At 43.5% G+C, this 21,962-nt stretch overlaps 1 protein-coding gene across 3 annotated transcripts in view; it reads right to left on the bottom strand.

Annotated features, from left to right (window-relative positions):
* Positions 1–21,962, bottom strand: part of dlgap2a (discs, large homolog-associated protein 2a) — a 341,537-nt gene that overhangs the window by 253,876 nt on the left and 65,699 nt on the right. The window lies entirely within an intron of this gene.

Here is a 21,962-nt window from a genome sequence, read left to right as displayed (position 1 = left end):
GAATCTTTCAAACTCTCCCATCAAAGTGGAAAAGTTAGATGACAGGGATACACACATTTAAGTGCAGTAACCATGTTGCTTTGTATACTCAGCAGCGGTTGTTATATGATATACTATAATATTATAATGATAAATTACACGATAACCGCTGCTTTTGTGACCGCAGTTATTCACTTTGGGATGGCACAGTTAGGAATCGCATCTGGTGAGTTTGATGCTTTAATCCGGCACAAGTTTTCTTCCAAAAACAGGCAGATAATTGCTCCCCGTGGTCCAGCTCCAGATGACATCAGTAGGAAACAATTGCCATCCAAACAAACAACGGCATCATATGGAAAATCGCTGCTGTGGGTGTTGTGACTAAATTCGCGGTGGAAGCAACAACAAAGATGAATGGAAGCTTGGTGTCCCTGGTGATGCTACCTCAGTGATTCCCCGTCTGCGCGGAGAGGAGGATGCTGCGTTTGTTTGGCAAGGAATGCTTCATTCACCAGAGTAGGTCATGGAAAATCCCTCGGAGCTTTCTTCCCACCCGTAGCGAGTGAATATTTACACAACCCCCACGCGACCCCGAACAATCCGGCTCAGACAGACAAATCCATGCAAGAGCGTGCAGGAGAGGTGGGGGGATCCCGGGCAGCAGAGCAGAGGTCCACTTAGTCAGCCTGCCCGTGGCCTAATCTGAGCATACCAGCATGATATGATCCAGGTAAAGATGATATCAGACATCAGAGGAGTCTGGTTCATACTTTGTCACCACCAAAGATTATGTTTGGCTACTCGCTCATGTGAATCATTGTCTGTTGATGTTTGTGTCTGCAATTCACTCTTATTTGTACAAATACGAGCTGCCACAAGCCCAGTGAAGCCACAAGCTATTGCCCAAATCTGGGGCTGTGGATGCATGTCTGGGCATTCTGCAAGTCTAATAAAAATTCTTAATAAAAACAAATCTTGAAGCAACTGACCGGAGGGTAGAAAGATAAAAAAAAAATGTTTAAAATATGTGCACAATGACAAAAGATAATCAGTTCCATTCTTTTTATGTATCTTTAATAAGACACAGAAACAATTCTCAGTGAGCTGCTCATTTGATGACAGTGGGGAGAAAAACATTCCTGAAAGAGAGAAACGTCCAGCAGAACCAAACAGGGAAGGAAACCATCTGTCTGGTCTGGTTGGGGTGAAGAGAAAGTGGAGATAGAAAATATAAGCAGTGAGAAACAACAGACAGAGCAGGCAGATTAAAGCCAGAGCTGCGTTACTCGCACCAGGAAAAAGGAGACAGAGTTAATGACTGCTGCCTCGTGAATAAGCAGACTTTTAGTGTCTCTGGACATCCAGAGGAATGAAAGGTAGGAGTGTTGAGTGTTGGCTGGACTGAGAGGCCGAAGTGATGGGATGCTTAAGCAGACGGGATCAGGAAAGGTGAAAATGATGATGAATGATGCTGAAACTGTGACTAAGGTGTGAAGAAAGTGGGTCGATTTTGGAACCACTGATTTACATTTCTTTACTCTGACTGTGAGAGAATAACCTCTTCAGCTGGTTCCAGACCTTTTAATATCAAATTATGCTACAAAAGTAGTATTTTTTTCTTATTGTGGTGAAAGAGCATCACCGGGAAACGCTTCAACAAGACTAGCTTCTGGATTATGATTTATTGATTCAGTCTGGCTCACAATGACTTCTTGACTCATCTCCGGACTTCTGTTAACTCTTTGCGTGTGAGCTAAAGAGGCAAATGATTCAAATTAAAAGCCAGACATAACTTAACCAGTCATGCACACATGCAAGTGAAGCAAACCCAAACTGCAGATGCTGGTGTGACCTCAGGCTCTCGGTTTTCAACTCAGTTTTCACCAGGGTCGGTTTAGCTACCCTGTATTCAACTGTCGCACATTTCCTCAAACTCTCTGCCCAATTAGAGTAATCAGAAGCAGATGGATTCAGGTTTCCACCTCGGCTCCTGTATGTGCGTGGGCTAGAGCCTTTGTATTCTCTGTGGACATGAAGGAGAGCCGGACAGAAGTAAAGTCAAAGCAGTATGTGTATAGTACAAATGTATGTAAAAGCCCCTAGAAAGCAGCACTGTGTTTGCACAGACATATCTAACTGACACGGGTTATTTATGTGTCTAACCCACAGAAAGAGCGGGAGTTCCTGCAGTCTGACGAGGAACCAAACACTGTCTGACTGAGCCGTCTGAATCTGCGCGATAAACTGCTGTGATTACTTCATACCGAGGACACACACATGCACACCGGCCGTGCATCCCTCAGCTAAACACACGTACACACATGCGCATGTTCCTGCAGAAGCAGGGATCACGGGACCGACGAACGGCACGAGCTGAGAAAACCCCCACTTTTTTACTCACATATGACACGATGATAATGAACGCTGGAAATGCTGCTGGAAATACTCCAGTCAGAGTTGAGATGGAGTGTACAGAGTCTGATACGAGCTTCTGTGTTTCGTCGTCTGACAGCGCCTCATTAACTGCACTTTGAGCGATGCAACCTCACATTTTCTCTCAGTTATAAATCACTGATTAAAGTCAGCCTCACTGAAGGATGGAAAGGGACTAATGTCTTTATCTGACATATTTCTACTTTTAATTTACTGTAGCGAGGATGTGCTGTGAGAGAAATTTATACATATATACTTGTTTAAGCAGATTTCAGAGGTATTGCTGTACTTTCGCCTGCAGGAAGGTGCAAAGGTGACAAAACATGTGTCAGACTTGTTCCTTTGTCCATAATAGTCCACGATGCACTTTTAGCCCTGTTTTTGGAGTCTGCCATCTTCTTGTTTTGTTTTGTGCCCACAAAAATCTGCTATCAGAGTGATGCACTAAGCCCAATAAGCAAGAAAGAGCTGAAACTCAAAGCTGTTTACGGCTTAAAACATATGGAAAGGTGCTTCAGCCCAAAGATACTTGTGATTGATAAACCGCAGCAGCTACCCCACAGCTTTTATAATATTACCTCTAAGGGTTTCCATATTATTAATACATGGCCTGGACAATATTTTTAAAAGTCAAAAACTGGAGTTTCTTGAGGGTCTACCTAAAGTTAGCTCCAAGTATAATTTCCCATAGATTCCCACATTAAAATGTTCACCTGTAATGAGCACCAGTTCAGCTTGCTGGGTTGACGAGTCGATGCATGTTAGGTTACTTGATGATTCTAAACTGGCTGCAGATGTTTGATAAACTGCTTTGTGTAGAGAATAAAATGGTTAAAATGTGACTTTTAGTCTAAAGTGTTTAAGTGGTCATTAAAGAAAAGGAATATGTAAGTAACAACAATTATTGGGGGTTTGGCGACTTTCAGTCACTTTGGTGCCCCCAGTGGTTGCTTTGAGAGAGTAAAAGTGTTTTACCATCTTTTTTTATATGTTGGTGCCTATCAGTAGGGATCTGTTGGTGTTGGCATCACTGCACACTGTGACCGAACTCTATGCACCGTTAGAGAGAACATCATCCCACCTCTACAAGTACAGCAAAGCAGAAATGCAACTTTGGGAGACATCAGTCAACTCCCATTTGCATATTCCCAAACTGCCTCAAAACTTTGGAAACTTTATATTTTGTGGTTGTGCAACTGATTCTTACACGAAAGAAAGCCCAAAAATCCCCCCTTAAGATCTCTCTGCTGTCTTTTTGTGTCAGAAAGGCTAACAGAAAATGTCAAACTCTGCCTACTATGTGTAAGCTCTGCTGCAGACTTGGCTGGTCAGTACCAAGGAAAACATTCTTATGATTTCATAATGTAGCAGTCCACAAATTACTGTGCAGTGTCCACAGCTCTGTCTGGTCTCACTGGGGCTGTGATTTCACCAGAGCTGATCTCGCTGTCTAAATATTTCCTTTCAGTTTAAAGACTTTTCCTGCAGGGCAGACGGTATAAAAGTCAGACCCCGAGCGCCGTGCCCCCACATAACAGTCAGTCACAGCGTTACGGGGAGGCCTCCTGAGCTGACACAGACACGATAAGCAAAACGGACTCTTTAAAGTGTAAAATGTTATCACTCCACTGCGATTAATGAGCGTGGACAGACTTGGGTGTAGATGTTATTAGGCAGTGGCACTCAGACACTTTGTCAGCAGGTCATAAAGGGCATGAAGTCCAGACACATCTCAGGTGTAATCTTTGCGAGTCTGCTTGCCTGAAATGAACGGAGCTCCAACATTATCTTCAGGCTGGAATCGCCGATGTCCACATTCAGAGTCAGGGGTTCATAAATTTTACAGCCTGGCCTGAGACCTCATTGCTGAGGCCGCACCGCAACTTTAGCCATGTGGCGGTCCAGGAAAACAGCAGGAAAGGAGAAAAGGAGATTATGTGACAACCGCCGGCGTTATGATCTAAAGTGCGCGTCCATATTTTTCTCTTTACAACCCTAATGGAGCATGTAATGACAGTCCTCGCTCATCTCGGCTCTTACGTCCCATTAAAATGTATTTATTGGAGATAAAACACAGATTCTGATCTCGGGTGCAGAATTTGCTGCTTCCTACGGCTAAATTGAGGAAAATGTTTTTCTTATTGTTCTACTGGTAATACAAGCTGATTCAGTCAGTCTCTGCTTGATAACTGCTGTCTGGGGTGCTGTTTTTGAATCTCACTGACTATCTGTGATATTCAGCCTGGAGCAGCTGAGCAGTAAAGAGTCATATAGGAATCACTAAACAAATAATTACTCTGTTCTTCTGCTTTGAAACGTAATATTTATTCCTTTAGCCGCAGACAGCATGTGTGTGTACATGTACGAATGAATGAGTAAAGGAAAACTCCACCCACGTGGACGCTGCTGACACATCAAACACCTTAGAGGTAAAGATCACACCCAAACTCATTTTTAATTCCTCCTTTGTCTCGTTGTGCTGCTTGGAGACGAGCTGAGCTCCGGCTGTGACAGACAGCCCAGGAATGTCTGTCAGGACAACATATGGGAGCAGCTGGAAGGACACCAGGCTGGGGGCCGGCACACCAAAATTAGAATCCTCGAATTCCTGTTTCGGAGTATTCCTGCACTCAGGTTTGAAGCACACATTCCAAATAACAGGATTTATGTGACGTGTGCTATATAAATGTCACAATATATAAAAGCTCCTGTCATGTAAAAATACTATTCAGCTGCCTTTAAAGGGCCACACCAGTGTGTCTGCAAGCAGTTTGTCTTCAATTAATAGAAAACATGTTCCCAGTACACATTTTGCTGACCCGTTTGAGTGCATTCAGTGCACTTTTACGATGCTGGTTTTATTCTTCCCCACATTCAACAGACTCTCGCATTTTCAGCTGTGTGATTGAAAATCAGCCCTGCATTAGCTGCTGTCTGCATTACAGGAGCTTTGTGTGGAGCTCATTTATTCTTGGACGCTGAAAATGTGCATTGCATGACATTTATGATATTGATCTAATGACACGGGAGGAAATAAAGTTTGGAGCAGTGGGGAAAATACAGAAAATTGTCAGTTTATAAGACGATAAACAACAGATAGGTTCAAATGTAGTGTTTCCCAGACTCTTTTTCCACCATCAGCAATTAAAAGTAACACAATAGGCACCGTGATAGACGTCTTAAAGCCACAATTGCCACTGTGGCTGCATGCACGCTTGTTAGCCGTGTTAGTGCAGTGCCCAGACTCTCAGTCTGAAGCTCCTGGGTTGTGTTGACAGGTACAGCCTGCACTTAAATCTCTGTATTTCCAGGATGGATGGTCCCAAGTTTACGATAAGACTCTGACCTCTACGTGCCCGCATCCTCCACATCTGAAATGGCCTGTCTGCTGAAGTCTTCACTTCAGATGTCAGAAGTCCCTACTGACTCCTTGTGATCTGCCCATAGCGTACCCTACATGTCAAACTGCTGCATTGCTGGCTGGTGTTGTGGAATTTTACTTTTTCAAACATCTGAAGTCCACATGAAGCCGTCCGCTGCCGTGGCTCTTCTCCAGAACTGCGTTTCTATAGATGCCTACGTAGCTGGAAACATGCACGCTTGACTTGTGCGCATGAAAGCACACTCGGAGGATATTTCTTTTGGAATAAGCGCGATGGAATCATTACAGTCGACTGCTTCGGCACAAGGTATCCAAAATGGGATGCTAGCACCGTGACAAATTGCAGCAAGTGATGATTTCTTGTGATTATGAGCTCAGCCGTAAAAGTGAATAATTTGTCATAGAACAAATATAACTAGGCTGTGTTATGTTAACGATGTCATTTCCGTCCAAGCAGTCAAAAATGAAAAATCTGCATGTAAGAACTGTGCTCTTACCTGTTGCTGAAGCATCTAATTTACGCTAAGATTCTTTAAGCTAGTTGTGCATACTGAGCCAACCTTTAATGCTTAAAACCTTTTCATTTCTGTGTTGTACCACTGTCCTGCTTGTGTCCTTTAAACAATTTTTCATGCAAAATATAGAAACATCTACTGGATGGAGACAAATGGAGTCGGGGTGCTCGGAGCCCCTTAAATTGCCGAGACAAAGAACAAGGCTTGAAATGTAATAGGTCTGACCTAAATAGATTTTACAGTCGCTCCGTTTGAGCTCGGGGAGCCGACATGTGCAAAAAACATCGAGCAGAGGTAAGAGGCACGGCACATTATCTTCCTCCTCCTTTACATAGCCTCCCGTGAAATATAGTTGGGCTAAGCTCAATGCCATGCAGGCTGCAGCCTGTGGAGACCAGGTGGGAGCTGTGAAACGCAGTCATGCAAAGTCTTACATAACCCTGCACAGACGGGCTGTATTTCAGCTTGCACAAACCTAAAGCCCAGCCCCTTTCATCCAGATAACTTTGTAAAAAACAAAGAATGTGCAGAAGGTAACTGTGAAGGAGACGGTAAATTACAGATGAAGTGATGGAAAGTGAGAAAGCTCAAAGGAGAAGAGCGAATGAAAAAGGTGAGGATGTATGGGAGAGGAACGTGAGGCTGGAGATAATGAAAAAAGTCTGAGCATCGTTTATCCTCACTGAAGCAGGAGAATTTATGTTGTCTAGAGATGTATGATGGATGCCTGAACCACCAAACCCCGGGGAAGTGGGATGCGCATCCATCTATGTCAGAAACCACCATCTCCCTCTCTCGGGCCTCTTTCCAGGAGACGCTGCGGAGCCTCCATAGTGAACACAGAAGCTGCTGAGATTAAGTCATGGAAAATGCGGGACCCCAAAGTTTGTAATTGCTTAATTGTATAGCCTCTCTCTCCCCTCCACTATTCCTCGGGCTGCTCTCTATCACTGATGCGAGTATGAACTAGAAGGCTCTGCCTGAGAGGTGTGCATGCATACATGTGCCTGCACATGAATCCTAGCAGTGATTGTTGGAAGTCAGCTGTAGCTCGCCTGTGACTGGCGGTTCTCTGATTTAGAGCCATTTTTCCACTTCAAACCACAGGACTCACATTCTGGTGTGTTGTTATACAGCCGATGGGGGTGGAGTTGTGTGTGTGTGTGTGTGTGTGTGCAGGGGGCGATTCGTATGTTTTCTCTGGTGTGTAACACATCCAGCTTCTCTGTACACTGACAAGAACAAATGTGCAAAGAGCAGCTCCATCAGCACAGGTTTGGTTGTCAGTTCTCAGTTGCAGTGACTTTATTTGCCGTGAGCAATAAAAGTCGGTTTTATTGCCTTGTAAAGCTGTCAAATTATCATTCTTGAGTAGACTTCAATTATTTTTCATATGCCAGTGTGGCGTTTAAATGATTTTTAAACATTCTTTGGCTTTTATAAACCCACAGAGGTGCTCAGCCTCACAGGAGCCCACCACAGAGGGAAACGCCCAGGTGAGCATCTGCGTTTGCCAGGTTTCCGTGCCATCTGAGCCCTGGATGGCTGTGAAAGTCAGCACTCCCTGGAGTGTAGTCCAGCAGAACAGTAAAGAAATGGGAAGTATTCATGTTCGCTGGCCTGTGAGATCTCATGATACATACGATTGCTTGTTCTCAAAGACCGAGGCTCACCAGGAGGAGTGTTTTTTAAATCAATCTCCCCTCAGTGTCTTAACGTCTGAAGGAAGATGAATTCTTTAATAATAATCAGCCTTCTGTGACCGTTGGGACTCTGCTGGGCTCATGAAACGATTAGAGGGCCTTAGCTGTCTTATAACACAAGAACATCCTCGCTCATCCACCGTGCAGGCTCTGAGCATTTAAACAGATGCACGAAGGATTTCCTCTCGTCCAAAATTTCCGCCATCCCTGTCAGTTCGGACAAGAGTTACGATGACACACGTCGCTGCTGATGTCATGATTGTGTAAAGATTCCAGCAGCAGATTGAAATACCTGCTGCAGACAAACAGCAGGGCTTGCCAAGAACATATGACTTAATTTCATAGAATAATATTTACTCTCACTGTGCTCTTCACTTAAATGCAACCTGCAGGCTTTTTAACATGCTTCAGCCCACACGCCAACCAATTACAATCACTCTTTTTATTAAAAGCACAGATCATGTAACTGTCGTTCTCTAAACCTAAAAGAGAATTATGGATTTGATCAACTGGTCCCTGAGTGCTATTGACACCCTTTTCTCAACGAGAAGTCGGGGCTCGGGAGAGCCTGAGTGCCCTGGAGGGACTTTCCCTGCCGGTTACACGATGGACGGGTGGCAGAACTGGAGGACCGTGTGCCTGGCGGGACTGTCGATCGAGGACGCTGAAGATATCTACCTATTCGGAACCATGATAACAGGGTTCATGCTGATCGGCGTTGGCCTAGCCCTGCTTTATCGGAGAAATAAGAGAGCGGAACCGGCTGTTCAAACCCCCACATGGCTGCCCGCTGGATTCGAAGCGCGGGGACGAGGTGCGACCTCTCACAACGAACGTAATATGGTCAACACCTTGGAGACGCTTACAGCTGCTGTGAAGGCTCAAAACAACACCATTGAGCGTATGAGGGGAAACATCAGAGAAAGGCCTGCTCAAAATGACACCCTTGAGCGACAGTTGGAAAACATCGCAGAACGGATCACTGCAGTTGTGAAGTCTCAGAATCAAAAGACTGACAACACCTTGGAACTGAAGTTTGATACCATCATGGGGAGGCTCGCAGCTCTTCAACGCGAAGTTGAGGGACCTGTCTCAGAGTGCTAAAATTCGAGCTGCTCACAAAACAGAAATTAACAATATTCAACATTCGGACACCACGGCGCCAGCTGCAGGCCCAAGGCTGGAGCCCACCAAAACAACTCCCTGATAACGACTGTGTGATGACTATTCTTCCCGTCCCATGAAGGCCACCTGGGTTGGCTGGCAGACTGTTTACTTAGCCTGATAGAGCGAAGGACACTGTCTCCGCTGAACTCTGGACACGCACACACGTACACTTACACTGATAAGCACACACTCATCCCCCCTCCCTTCCAAACGCCTTCGATGCTTGTTTCCTGAAGGGGCAGCACGGCGGGTCTGTGTGCCGCGCTGGAATGGTAGCGCTGTGCAGGGTGGCTGCTGTGTTCGCTTCGGATTACTCCTCAACCCCCACCCACCCCTGTGGCTTGTCATGTCTTCACAATGTTGTGCTGTGGACATTTATGTGCTTCTTGTGCAGAGGAGTTTTTTTTGTTTCCTGTTCTCATGCTGTCCTACCATGGAAGCATAGCATGAGTAGGGGTCTCTTTTTTTCCTCTTGTACTTTCCCCAGTGTAGTGTACATTTCAATGTTTTTTTCTGATTCTACCAATCTCTGACCTGTATCCCCATGTAATGTTTGTGCTATATGTGTAAGGTCGGGGGGGGGGTCCTATTTCACTGCAGGGCAACCTGCATGTGACGAATAAAGCTTTGATTGATTGATTGATTGATTGATTGATTGCTGGATGAACCGTGATGGGCTCTGAAGTACCAATAAAATCACAGCTACTCTCAAAGCTGCTCTGCTAACAGTGATAATAAGCTTTTGGGCTTCAAGTAAGCAACGACAAGTTTAATGCCATCATGCTGCAGATTGTAAAACGGAGAATTTTCCTCTGCACAAAAGCCAAGGCAACATTATTTTTGGTATAACAGTGTCGGGATGCATTTCCAGCGTTTCCACAGTAAAACGATGCGGTCAGCTTCATCGCAGACAGATTAACATCTCTTCTGGGAAACAAGGTGTCAAACCTATCAGCATCGACATGTGGAGTAAAAGCAAACAGCCTGAGAAGGAGCTAACAGCACGGTGAATTTTACGAAAGAATAACTTGAACATTCAACACTTGTGTTCACGTGTGGTCCCACAGGTCATCGTCTTCTGAACAGACTAAATAGAAACCGCTCAATAACATCAGAGACAAACAGGAAGTTTGAATCACATGAGCATTTATTTAAGTGTGTTTGTGCAAGTGTGCGAGAGGAATTACTCACTCCCTGGGAATAAATGGACTAAGCACAGATGTTCGTACCAGTAGTTTCACTTTCATATTGAGGGTTTTCTCATGACTGATTTTTTTATTGGATTGGAGTAATATGAGAGGATGAAGGGGCAGGATGTGATGAGCCGGAAACACTGCAGACCGTGGTGCAAATCACCTTTAGTCTGACGCTTTATTATCCCCGACTGGTGTACATGTTACCCTGGTTCATGTTTCAGATTTGCTCCAAACCAACATTTTATGGTGTGATTTAGTGCTTTTTGTGTTTTTTCTACTCGCAGTGGCTTGCAGAGCTGGTAGTGTTACGATTAACTAAACACAGCCTTCTCCTCAACAGGAAATATAATATCTTCTTAAATGACAGCAGGTATTAAAACTGCATAAAATGTTACTTGCGTTGCATATCAGCAAAGGGCAACATTTTTAATACACTTTCCAGACTCGTGGTGCAGTTTCCAGGCCTCAACATCTGGAAACAGTCCATCTATTTTCCACATTTCACCTTTCAGACCAGTCAGGAAAATTCTTGAGTTCACCATTAGCTCGTAGCACAAATGGCTGTTTATCATTTAGGTTAAGAACCACAGTCAGACAGACGTGTAGGAAAAAGATCTCTTTCAGGAGATCCTATGTAGGCCTCTGAAAAACTTTTTAAGAGGTTCATTAGCAGCGAGCATCGTTAATCGACTCTTCTTCATTAACTGATCATCATCAGTGTGAGACCTCTGCATTTATGTGCATTAACACAATCCTACAATCTTCTCAACTATCAAAGTCAATCACTCAAGAAGTTGTGAGCTCTTTCAGGAGAGGGCGTAACAGCAAATTCAAATTGTAGAAGATGGCAGCGTGGTTTAGATTTGTGGAGATGTTTGTCCATAAGGCTCATCACCATCAGCCACCTCATTCCAGCTGTCAGCACGGTGGTGTAGGGCTGATGATTTGGGCTTCTTGCAGTCACTGAGTGGACCGTGAGCTCCTCTCTATACCAAAGTATACTGAGGCCATCTGTCCCACAGCTAAAGCTCGGCCTAATCTGGGTCACAGCAGAGTTAAACCCTTCCCATCGCAGCTAAAATGCTGTGATGGGACCTTCAGAGAGCTGTGCATGAACAGATCCCCGCAAGCCTCAATGAAGTGAAGCAGCACTAACACTGAAGGAGACTGGACCAGAATCCACAGCGATGTGAGAGACTGACAGTCACACAGAAACCGTAACTCACTATTCAAAGGCAGCAACCACTTTAAAACACAACATATTCACTATAATTAAAATTCTAATTATTATACTCAAACCTTTAAAGCTGTGCTGCATGTTTGAGAAGTAGCAACAGAGAAAGTTACGGAGCAGTAAATCGTTTCAGGGTTTAATTTGCTGTTAGCGACAGCTGATGCTTATCTGAGTGCCACCCCGCAGCCTTAATGTGATTATGAGTTTAACAGGCTGGTGTTTTCTCTGCACAGCAAAGTATGCAGGGGTGGGGAAAAGGTGAAATCATGATGTCAGCCTGACGGAGTCTGCCACATTAACGGTCTTTGCTTCTGACACAATCCGTCTGCTGAAACAGTGACCTCATACTTAATTTAACACATGGTGCACAAACCCAAACGGAAGGTGCCGATAGCACCGGCGCAGATGATAAAACGGCCTTTTCCAAAGCAAAGTGATGAATTGATGCCACTCGGTGAGGTCACGTCACCATTTCTTTCTTCGTACATGTGCAGAAACTTGTGCTGAAAGCAGTTTATCTTGGAAATCTGACACCGTGCCGACTACACACAGCACAGAGCTCCTGTGTTTTCAGCGCCCACCAGGCTTCGTGATTACTTTCCAAGCCTTCCATGCATGCAAATTCAGCTCCCAGGCTTCACTTTCCGCTCATTAAAAGCGGGCCCTCAAACTCAGGTTGAGAACGACAAATCTCTCCGGTCATCACATTTCTCCGCTAAAACAATACTGCAGTGTGTCGACTCAGCACTTCCTCCTCTTCCCACGTTTGGGGGCAGGAGCGGGCCTCGCGGTTCTTGTGCTGGGACGTTTTATTGACTGTTGGACAAAAAAGGTTTGGAGGCGTGTGCGTGCTGCAGGTGGGGATTCAAGTGCAAACACACACACGGGAACACATTACATCACGGCCGGATGCTCATACTCTGGAGGTCGGGTTACCCGGTGTTGCCCTCGTTAAAGGTTCTCCTCTTTTTCCTTAAAACCCAATTGTGGCGTTTTCGGCTTCGTTTCTCAGTCACGGTGTCCTTTACAGAGGTCAACTCAAAACCTGGACACAACATGGCTGTGAGACTGTTTTGTGTCCATCAACAGCAACAACAACATAACCATGAACTGAAAATGGCGTTGCATGAAGTGGGTTTAAAGGCATGACCTAATTTGGTTGTAGCCAGCCAGCGAAGGATTGCCTCATTGGAGTAAAGTTCAGGCCGCCATTAAGAGCTCATAAAATGACTCGTATGAGATTTTTGCACACCCTGAAGCACCAGGTCACCACAAATAAAGAGTGTATGTCCCACTGCCCATTTCTTCTTTTTTCAACTCCAATAACATCTGAAGATGCAGACTGGTTCACCCGAGAGAGAAGAGCTGTTTATACAGGGTGTGAGTTCAGTGGCTCATAGGTTTCCATGTGCTGACCCAAAATAGTGATGACAAGAAACTTGCTGTTGTTTTGAAATAAGTGAGGACATACATCCTCGTTCATTTCAGCCAGGATGTAATTAGATTACATTGTGTACACGGCACAGTTTTTCCTCTGAGTGGTTCATGAAAACAGAAACGCCGCCTCGCTCATGCTCGTGTTTTTGTTGTGAATGATTACACCACATATTTCAGAGTCAAACCCAGAGGGTCAAATGACTGACGTGCAGGGAGGACGCAGGAGGAAATGATCACTTCAGAACAGAACAAAGAAGCAGGCCTCAACATTGACGAGATAATTTGGGGACAGTTTCATGATCCTGCGTTTCAGACTTTCAGTTTCTGTTGAATGTTCTCTGTTTGTGTTCTTGTTCATATTCTGTGTTCGTAGTTCTCATTGTTAGCTATGTTGTAAGCTTGTGTTCCTGTGTTCCCTGCTTCTAGTCTGTGTCTGTTTGGTCTCCCATGTTTACTTCCTGGCGTCCTGGAGCTGCTCTACAAACAGCGATACTGTGCTGTGTTAAAGGTCCGTCTGCAGGTAGATTGTGTTACACGTCTGCAGGACTGACACAGCTGTTAGCATGTGACGTGTATCGATGATGAGCTAACCTGCCGAAGGTTTTAGCTCTGATGATCTTGTTAGCGGTGGCATGGTCCTGCAGTGATCGAGCATTTGTGGAGTTACTGTTTCCATCTGTGTGTGATTCAGACCCAGGAAGCCAAAGATATCTAAAATGATAGATAAATGAAAGGCAGTAAACAAACACGGCCTGATTTGTATTAAAAAGCCACATTATTTCTTTTTTAGGATTATTAAATTGTACTATGCTCTGTTCTTGTTTTTTTGCATCTAATTCAAAGTTACAGAAAGTGCCTAAAGAGGGTCCACGGCATCTGAAATGTCTTATGTGGAAACAAAGTGTGCACACAAAGTTTGTGTTGTTTTTTCTGATTTCATTGACTTGATTTCAGTTAGTCTGGTGCTGATATGACGATGAGAACCTGGTGCAGGGACTGCTCTCATTTCTATGCTGATACACTTCACGCTGCCACGTCATTTGTTGTAGATTTGCAAAAGCAAGGAAAGCAATGAGCATCAGTGAGCCACGCTATGTATTCACTATAATTTCAGCTGTCAGGTTGAGCTGTAAGCAGTGACCGGAGGCTGAGGCAGAGATGTTGGTGCTGAGCTCTTTATTCTTTCTATGGCAGGATGTCAGTAAACTCATAGAAACGTTGGAGGCATTTCATGAAGAAACAAGTTAAACACAGCACCGCTGGGCGTGTTCTCAGGTTGGCCGGACAATTGATTTGTTATTCTTTGCTTCTCCAACTTTTTGAAGAGGTCATGGGTCAAAGTGAGAGCCTGGGGAGAGATGCAGCCTGCTGATTAGATAAACAGTGTGGTGGCAGGATCAGGTAAGCCCTGAGAGATGGAGAGACGTTGCAGACTCCCCAGAGGAGGAGGTGGGGGGAACCAAGGTCTGGTAATGGGATCCAGAGTGGTGATGTCATGAAGAAAGGCAGCCATGTGCATCAGTGTGTGGATGGATATGTGAAGAAACAGCAACTCGGGGAAGATGATCACATTTAACCCTCTAACACTCTACTGCAGCTTTAATCCTGTTATTGCTAAAACAGGCTGGGTGAGGTCTGTTACAGAGTAAGAGGTTCACACAGAAGCACTCATATTTCTGCTTCTTTAACCTCAGCAGCTAAAGTGGTGGAGCAGTCCTCATTCTCTAAGGTTTTTACTCAAGTTATTAAAAGCCGTGTACGTTTTATTTGATCATAAGCACAGACTGAGTCTGAGGAGGTTTTTTGGGGGGGGTGTAAACATTTAGCCAGCAGGTGTCACTGTTCACCTGCAGCGCCTCTGTCACAGTCTCAGTGCGTAGCTGTTCCCTGTCCAGAAGATCCTGCAAGAACTACCCCCTCAGGCAAGGTACAGAGGTCAGCGCTTTCATTTTTCACTTTCACCCTCATTTTTCTTCTCTACGTTTCCTCGGTGATGAGAGACGATAGGTGACAAGAAAGCCTTACTCTTAAATTGGAATCTAGGGTTTGAAAGGAAGGGTCATCTAAGGGGCAGAGGGCCAGCTTTGTTGGAAGACGCTACAATATTTCAAATTTGAGGGAAAAGGAGCAAACATTGTGAAAGCAGATGCACATAAAACTGACTAAACACGTGGATATTCGTCATGCTGAGCAGCAGGCTCGCTCGTCCCTCCAATGACATCACTGATGATAGTTTTCTATATCACAAGAGCAGCGGTGTGGTACAGCTGGCACAGTGTCCAACCTTTCCAGCATTTCTAAAGCAGTTATGTCATTTGGTTTTATTTGAATTCAAGCTGACCGCATTTTATTAGACACACAATAAAATAAAAAGCATTAAGGACTCGTCGACCGAATGCTGCGTAGCCGACCGCTTTGAAACTGCACTGTGAAAATTATAGTAAAATCCAAGTAAATGCTTTTCAGATGACGTGTGAATATTCAACAAAAGGCAATCTTTAGTGTTAATTTCATTACGGTAGGAATTAAATTCTGGAAAAAGAGCGGAGAGGTTTTCTGCCATTACATTTCACAATCTTACACTTTGATCTGACCCACCGTGAAATCTGGGTCAGGATAGTTATTGAAAAAAATGCCTGTTTAAAAGCCAACTGCAAAAAGAGTTTCACACAAGTGCTGGAGGATTTCTTTATAACCAGTAGATGATGATGGCCACTTAATTTGGAAAGACTGTTGCTGTGGAGAAGACTATTCCAGATGTGATCACCTTGAATTTGAATGAATCATTTGCCTCATTACTTGGACCCCTGGGGGGCTGGGGAGCATTTTGGACCATTTATATGCAAAGACTTCCAGTCACACAATCTTTTGAACTCACGTTGAGGCTGTACACTCACGCATTGTTTCCTATGAGTGTCTGGTTGCTTCAGGGATAGTAAGCCTCCTTCATTCCTCCAGCTTCTAGTTATTTTTCCAAAGTAATGGGCCTCTGCTCTCTATGCTGGATAACTGTTCTAACACAGCTTATGATTAACCTGCTGCTTTCTTAAGTTGTGCGTGTTCTCAAACATATTGTAGCTCCAGCTGACGACACCCTATCCCAACACTAACCATTTTGTGGGCTATTCATCGCAGTCAGCTGATGCGGGAGAGGCTGAAAATGTGACGACATGAACTGCAGAATGAGATGGATGTTGTGTTCTATTTATACACAACTGAGTGACATCACATACTACGTGTGGGTGGGCAGTATAGTGGCTCTCTCATCAACTTTACAGGTCACATGAAGGTTTGGGCATCCGGATGCTGCAGGATACACTTACACACATTTTGGCACCAGTTTGACACACCTATACTTAAAGATGCTTCTAGAGATTCTTAATAAAGTTAAGCAGCTAAAGCTAAGACGAGGAGCTCAGTCTTATTTACCCTCACGATTCCCTGAACCTCTCATTCTAAAATAAAAACCAGACAATCACCTTTCACTTCCTGTACCATACTAAAACTTCAATAGGAAACATCTGTGTTCTCACATCTGCCTGCATTCCTCTGTGTTTGGGATATAACTGCTGTTTTTTATTTTTTACGTCTCATACTCAATTCTATCATCGTCACTTTGATCCAGTGCTTTTCTTTCTCGCTCTCTGTCATCTTCTCCTCCAGCACCAGTCTTTGGATTCTGGGAGTCGCGTCCTGTTTCCCACATTCACCGGCCAAATGATGTATCACTAAAACTCTGTACACCCATGAATAGTTTGCTACTTGAAACTGATCTCTCCTTACTGACGTAAACGTTTCTTTGAAATTTTATGATCGTTAGTCTCACCGTTTGTTTTAGCAGCATCATGATGACCAATCTTACATCTGTGTGATCAATAATTACAGAAACACTTCAACGAGCTTGCCATTTGCCTACTTCTCGTGTCGAATAATTGCAGGAGGCACAGATACAGAACATGTCTTTAAAAACAATTTCCAAATCCAAAGGAGCTCCTCCCAGTAAGGAAAGAACACAAGAAAGCAAAACCAGGAACATACACAGACGACACGACAAACTATACACACTCTGGAGGCTAATTAGGGTTAGACACAGGAGTGAAACAACGCACAGGTGAACACAGTCAGGAGACGACAGACAGGAAGCACGACTAACACATAAAAGGAAACGACTAAAACACAGATACGACTGCAAGCACTTTACAAAGCATCACCATGGACATGAGACATGGACATGAGACATGGACAGGGGAGGGAGGGACAAACAGAAGCACTAATATTGATAAATATAATGACTGGTGAGAACTGAAACATAGAGAACGAGAAAACTGAAAACCAGATGAACACAAAATCACAACCTTAAACATAAAACAATAAAACACAAATCTAAAAATCCAAAAGCAAACTGTTGACCACACAGTTTAGGGGCTGACGTGGTGCAGTTAAAATATGTGAAGTGTGTTTGTAAATATTCAGCATAATTAACAACCCCTGGCTTGGTATGTCATTATTTTTGATGCAGCATGGGAGAAGATGGGCAAAGATGCAGAATCCCAGCTGTTCACAGAAACAGGAGAGCGATGATGGGATCAGGAACAACCAGACTGGAACGTTTGTCGTTTAACTTCAGCGTCTGCAAATGTCTCTCTAACCAGAAATTTTAATTTCTCACTGTTTCTGCAAAGAAGAGACCAAATCATCCCCTTTGAGACTTTTCCATCTTTAGCCTGCCTCATTCGAAGGTTTTCTCTAAGCCTAGCACAGGTTTTATGACAAATGTAATCCTTTATGAACAGGCTTTGAGCATTTCTTCGTTGCTAAAATGGAAAAATTGACAGTTAAAAATTCACAAAAAAAATAAAACAGAAATGAAAATGAAATCAGTTTTTTGCGCTGCAAATGAAACCAAAAACGGACCCTGTTATTTATCATTTTTCTGTACTTGCATAAATGTGTAAAAAAGCATTGATATTTCTAAGAACAGGGCAGTGAAATGTAGATAATTCTGTAATTAAAAAAGGAAAAAAATCTTTTCCTCGAGTATCCTGTTGGACATTTACCTTTAGGTCACAATGTGATCTTTGGCACACGGGCTGGTTTAAATCTGCCCAAAGGGAGAACATTCCTTCGTTTCAGATTCCCAACATACCAGAGGTCGGATAACCCCAGCACAATACCCCATTATGGGTTTAAAGACTTCTAATGGTCCATCTCTTTGAGTCGGGGCATGCCAGAGGACTGATCAGAATGTGCAGGACTCGCATGCAGAAACTTGCATGGAAACCAGCACATTGGTTCATGTTTGTACACAGCTACAACACTCGGTTTATTTGGCTGACTTCTCAGGCTTTCATCACAGCGGCCACAGATCTCCTCGATGCTATTTGGGTGATAAACAATATGAAGAAGATCTAATTAATCCTTGTCAAACAATCATGAGAAAAGGGATGAGTAGGCTATTAGAATGTAATTAAATAATCAAATGTTTACTGTTGTAACATTTTCCAGAAGCTCTCCGAGGAAGACAAGTTGTATTTTTTGTTCTTTTCCCCAGAGAGTAAAAGAAAAGTAAAAGTTTGAACCGGATGATCCCCAGAAAGCATGTTGAAGAGGATGGGTAATACCAGAGGTCGTCTGTGCACCGATTCCCATGGCAGCGTTTCACTGTTTAGTCATGGAACTGCAATAAAGCCACAATGGCCTCAATGCTGACTTATTATACCAGTAAGCAAACACCAGTGCTACAGTATTCAGTGTTACGCCCACTATTTACCAATCTAAATGGAAACCCCGACTCTCTGCGGCCCTGCTTCAGTGGCTTCTATATAGGGGACATCAATCCATACCAGCAACCAAACCAAAGGGGATTTGTGGCCTTCCAGCTCTTAGTTGTGGCAGCGGAAAGGGTTTTAAATGATCCCTTATCCACAAACCCTGAAATTTGCACCATGTAGGCCTCTCCTTTTCTGTCTGCATAGCATTTTTCTAACTGTTGCAGATGCTCAAAGGGCAGCAGAGCCGAATCCATTTGGCTTCCAGCTGCCAGTCTATAAATTAGCATTCTTTACATTCTGTTAATTTATCGAATAGACAGAAGTTGTTTCTCTAGACTGCTCCTAGATCCCCTTCTGCATGTTCATTCATCAGGACTGTGGTCTGGATGGAGCACACGCACACCCTTTGTATCAAACAAGGACAACTGGAGGTGGGGGATTCGGGCCGAGCGTGAGGCTTGGCTCGTTGAAAGACATTTTCCATTCCTCTGGATATGCAGGTCCGGCTCCTCTTTTGCCTGCTTTGTATAATCGGCACCAACACACACAAAAGCTGAGTTTGTTCTCACAAATCCCACATATCCTGGAGTTAAACACTCAAATGTTTTATGTGAGGACCATTTATGATGTCAAAGCAAACGTCTAAATTTAGCTGCTTGCTCTATTTAAAGATAATGTGCTGTTTATAAGAACAATAGACACTTATCCCCAGTTTATAGCTGTGATTTTGTGACATAATTACTGATTAGAGCTTATCATTTAGAACCTACTTTTGAAAACAGTTAAAAGGTAAATCTGCTGTAATTCATAACCTTCTGCTCCCATATATCTCATGACTACACAAGCAGATGATTGTTACCTACTTATCGCATTTGCCTCGGGCTCTCAGAGCATTTAAGCATCTTGTAAAGTCTTAAACTTCTCTTACTGTTGCTTTATCTGCAAACGGAGCTATTTTTACATTGAAAAAACTATGATAACTCTACTGTAGCTCAAATGGCAGACAGATGTATGATCTCAGGCGTCCAGTCATCCTCCAGCTCTCTTTCACAACATTGGCACAGCCAACGGTGCTAATTTGTTTTCAACTCTAAACGATCAGGGTAATCAAGCATACTGCAAAAAACTAACAAGCCTGAGTTAGTGTGATGTTAGCAGTCAGATAGCCAGCAAGCAGATGATCTGGCTATTTCTAATGCTGCTGCACATTTTTGTTAGAAATAAGGTTTCTGAGAGTTCACAAACTGAAGACACCTAACTGACTATGACCTGTCATCCTCTGGATAGATGCAGCAGAACTGTGGGTCTAATAAAAGCACAGCATCACTGGAGCTTCCTCCTCACTAAGCTCTGCCATCAAACTGCCAGAGCTGAACTTAGAGGAGGTTTTGTTGTACTGCTTTCTGCTTAAGCTGGGCAAACACTGTGCAATTATTTCAGTCCTGTTATTCAGGGTTAGAAGTTCATAGGTCATGATGCAGGGTCTCACACTATACCGCCCGATGCTCTGATGTGACCTGAGTGCTCACACTGTGCGTCCATAACATGAAGCTTACAACACAAAGTCTGTCTCTCCCTCTCTGTCTTTCACAGACACGCACACCACCACCATCAACTTTGCTAAATTGCTAATGAAAAACATTGATCAGGCAGCTGAGATTGAGCAGCAGTGTCCATCCAACTCTTTTCACGGTTGTTGCGGTCGTGATAATTTTGTGAGGCCACATTAAAAAGGCTCGGATGAGCCAAAGTTCTACAAGTTGTGCCTCCATCGCTTGTGTCCAGATCACACGCTGCACTGCCGTGCTGCTCCGTCTTTTTCACTTTCATTTCTGTTTGCGTGTGCGCAGCGTGAGAGATTACGTTGATAGCCTCACGAGGATTTCAAACAGGTTTGATTTTCTTGCGACCATATGATTGATGATCGGGAGCTTGTCATGAGGTGTTAATCGCCAGAGGTGGGACCAAGTCATTGTTTTGCAAGTCTCAAGTAAGTCTCAAGTCTTAATCCTCAAGTCAGAGTCGAGTCTCAAGTCACTGGTGTAAAAGTCCGAGTAAAGTCACAAGTCTGAAACTTTGAATTTCAAGTCCTTTCGAGTCTTAAAAAAAAAAAAAAACGGAAAAAGAATGTTGCAGTTATATGCTAAATGTAAATATTAGACCATGTGATTTTTAAATCTGTGTTTTTCTGAACACATGACAAAATAGTGAACAAATTGTGAAAACTGCACCTCTATAAAATGCAGCTCAATTAAACTTAGCTCCAAGAATAATTTTCACCGACAGTTCTAAGATAAGCTGCATGTTATTCTTGGATGCGCTCGTAGGACCGGCTTTAAAATCGCATGACAAAAATATTATACACATAAAAAAACTGTATCACCAACGTAGCCTGGACAACGTTTGCTAGTTATATGAAGTCAGCTATCTCATCGTAGCAAAAGAGAAGCACCACATACCGTTCTTTATGCAACTTCAACTGTCGGACAAAGTTGGAAATTGTTCCATCTCTGTCTGTGATTCTCTTCTTGCATGTTTTGCATATTGCATTTCGTTTTTTTGTTGACTACTTCATAGTTTATGTACCTGAAAGAAATAACTACTTGCAGCATTTTTTAGCATTTTTTTTTTCTTTTTAAAAAAAATCTGGTTAATTTGATTGGCTGTGCTACAGCTCACGCACTCATACATACGGAGTGTGGTTTGAATAAATGAATGAATGAATTGAATTAATAGTGCACACCTTCTATATAATATGCGTGTTAAATTTTATATTTGGGGTGAAATATCAAGTCTTTTCAAGTAAACCGGTTCAAGTCCAATTCAAGTCCCAGGTCATTGGTGTAAAAGTTCAAGTCAAGTCACAAGTCTTAGAATATTTTTTCAAGTCAAGTCTAAAGTCATAAAATTAATGACTCGAGTCTGACTCGAGTCCAAGTCATGTGACTCGAGTCCACAACTCTGTTAATCGCTTCTCGTTACCCCACGTATACTACACGATGCACGACTTATGATTAAGGCGAAACTTGGGTCGATTCCCCAAAACGGTCGCACAACTGAAAACTCGTCTCAAAATGGGCCAAAAATCGCACAGTGTATGCCCAGCATTACACGTGCACTGATGTGATCTGGTCTGATGGGACCT

Source organism: Aulonocara stuartgranti, assembly GCF_965226115.1.
Source record: "Aulonocara stuartgranti genome assembly, chromosome: 19".
Lineage (NCBI taxonomy): Eukaryota > Metazoa > Chordata > Actinopteri > Cichliformes > Cichlidae > Aulonocara > Aulonocara stuartgranti.
The sequence above is the reverse complement of the archived record's forward strand: the minus strand, read 5'-3'. Positions and strand labels throughout refer to the sequence as shown.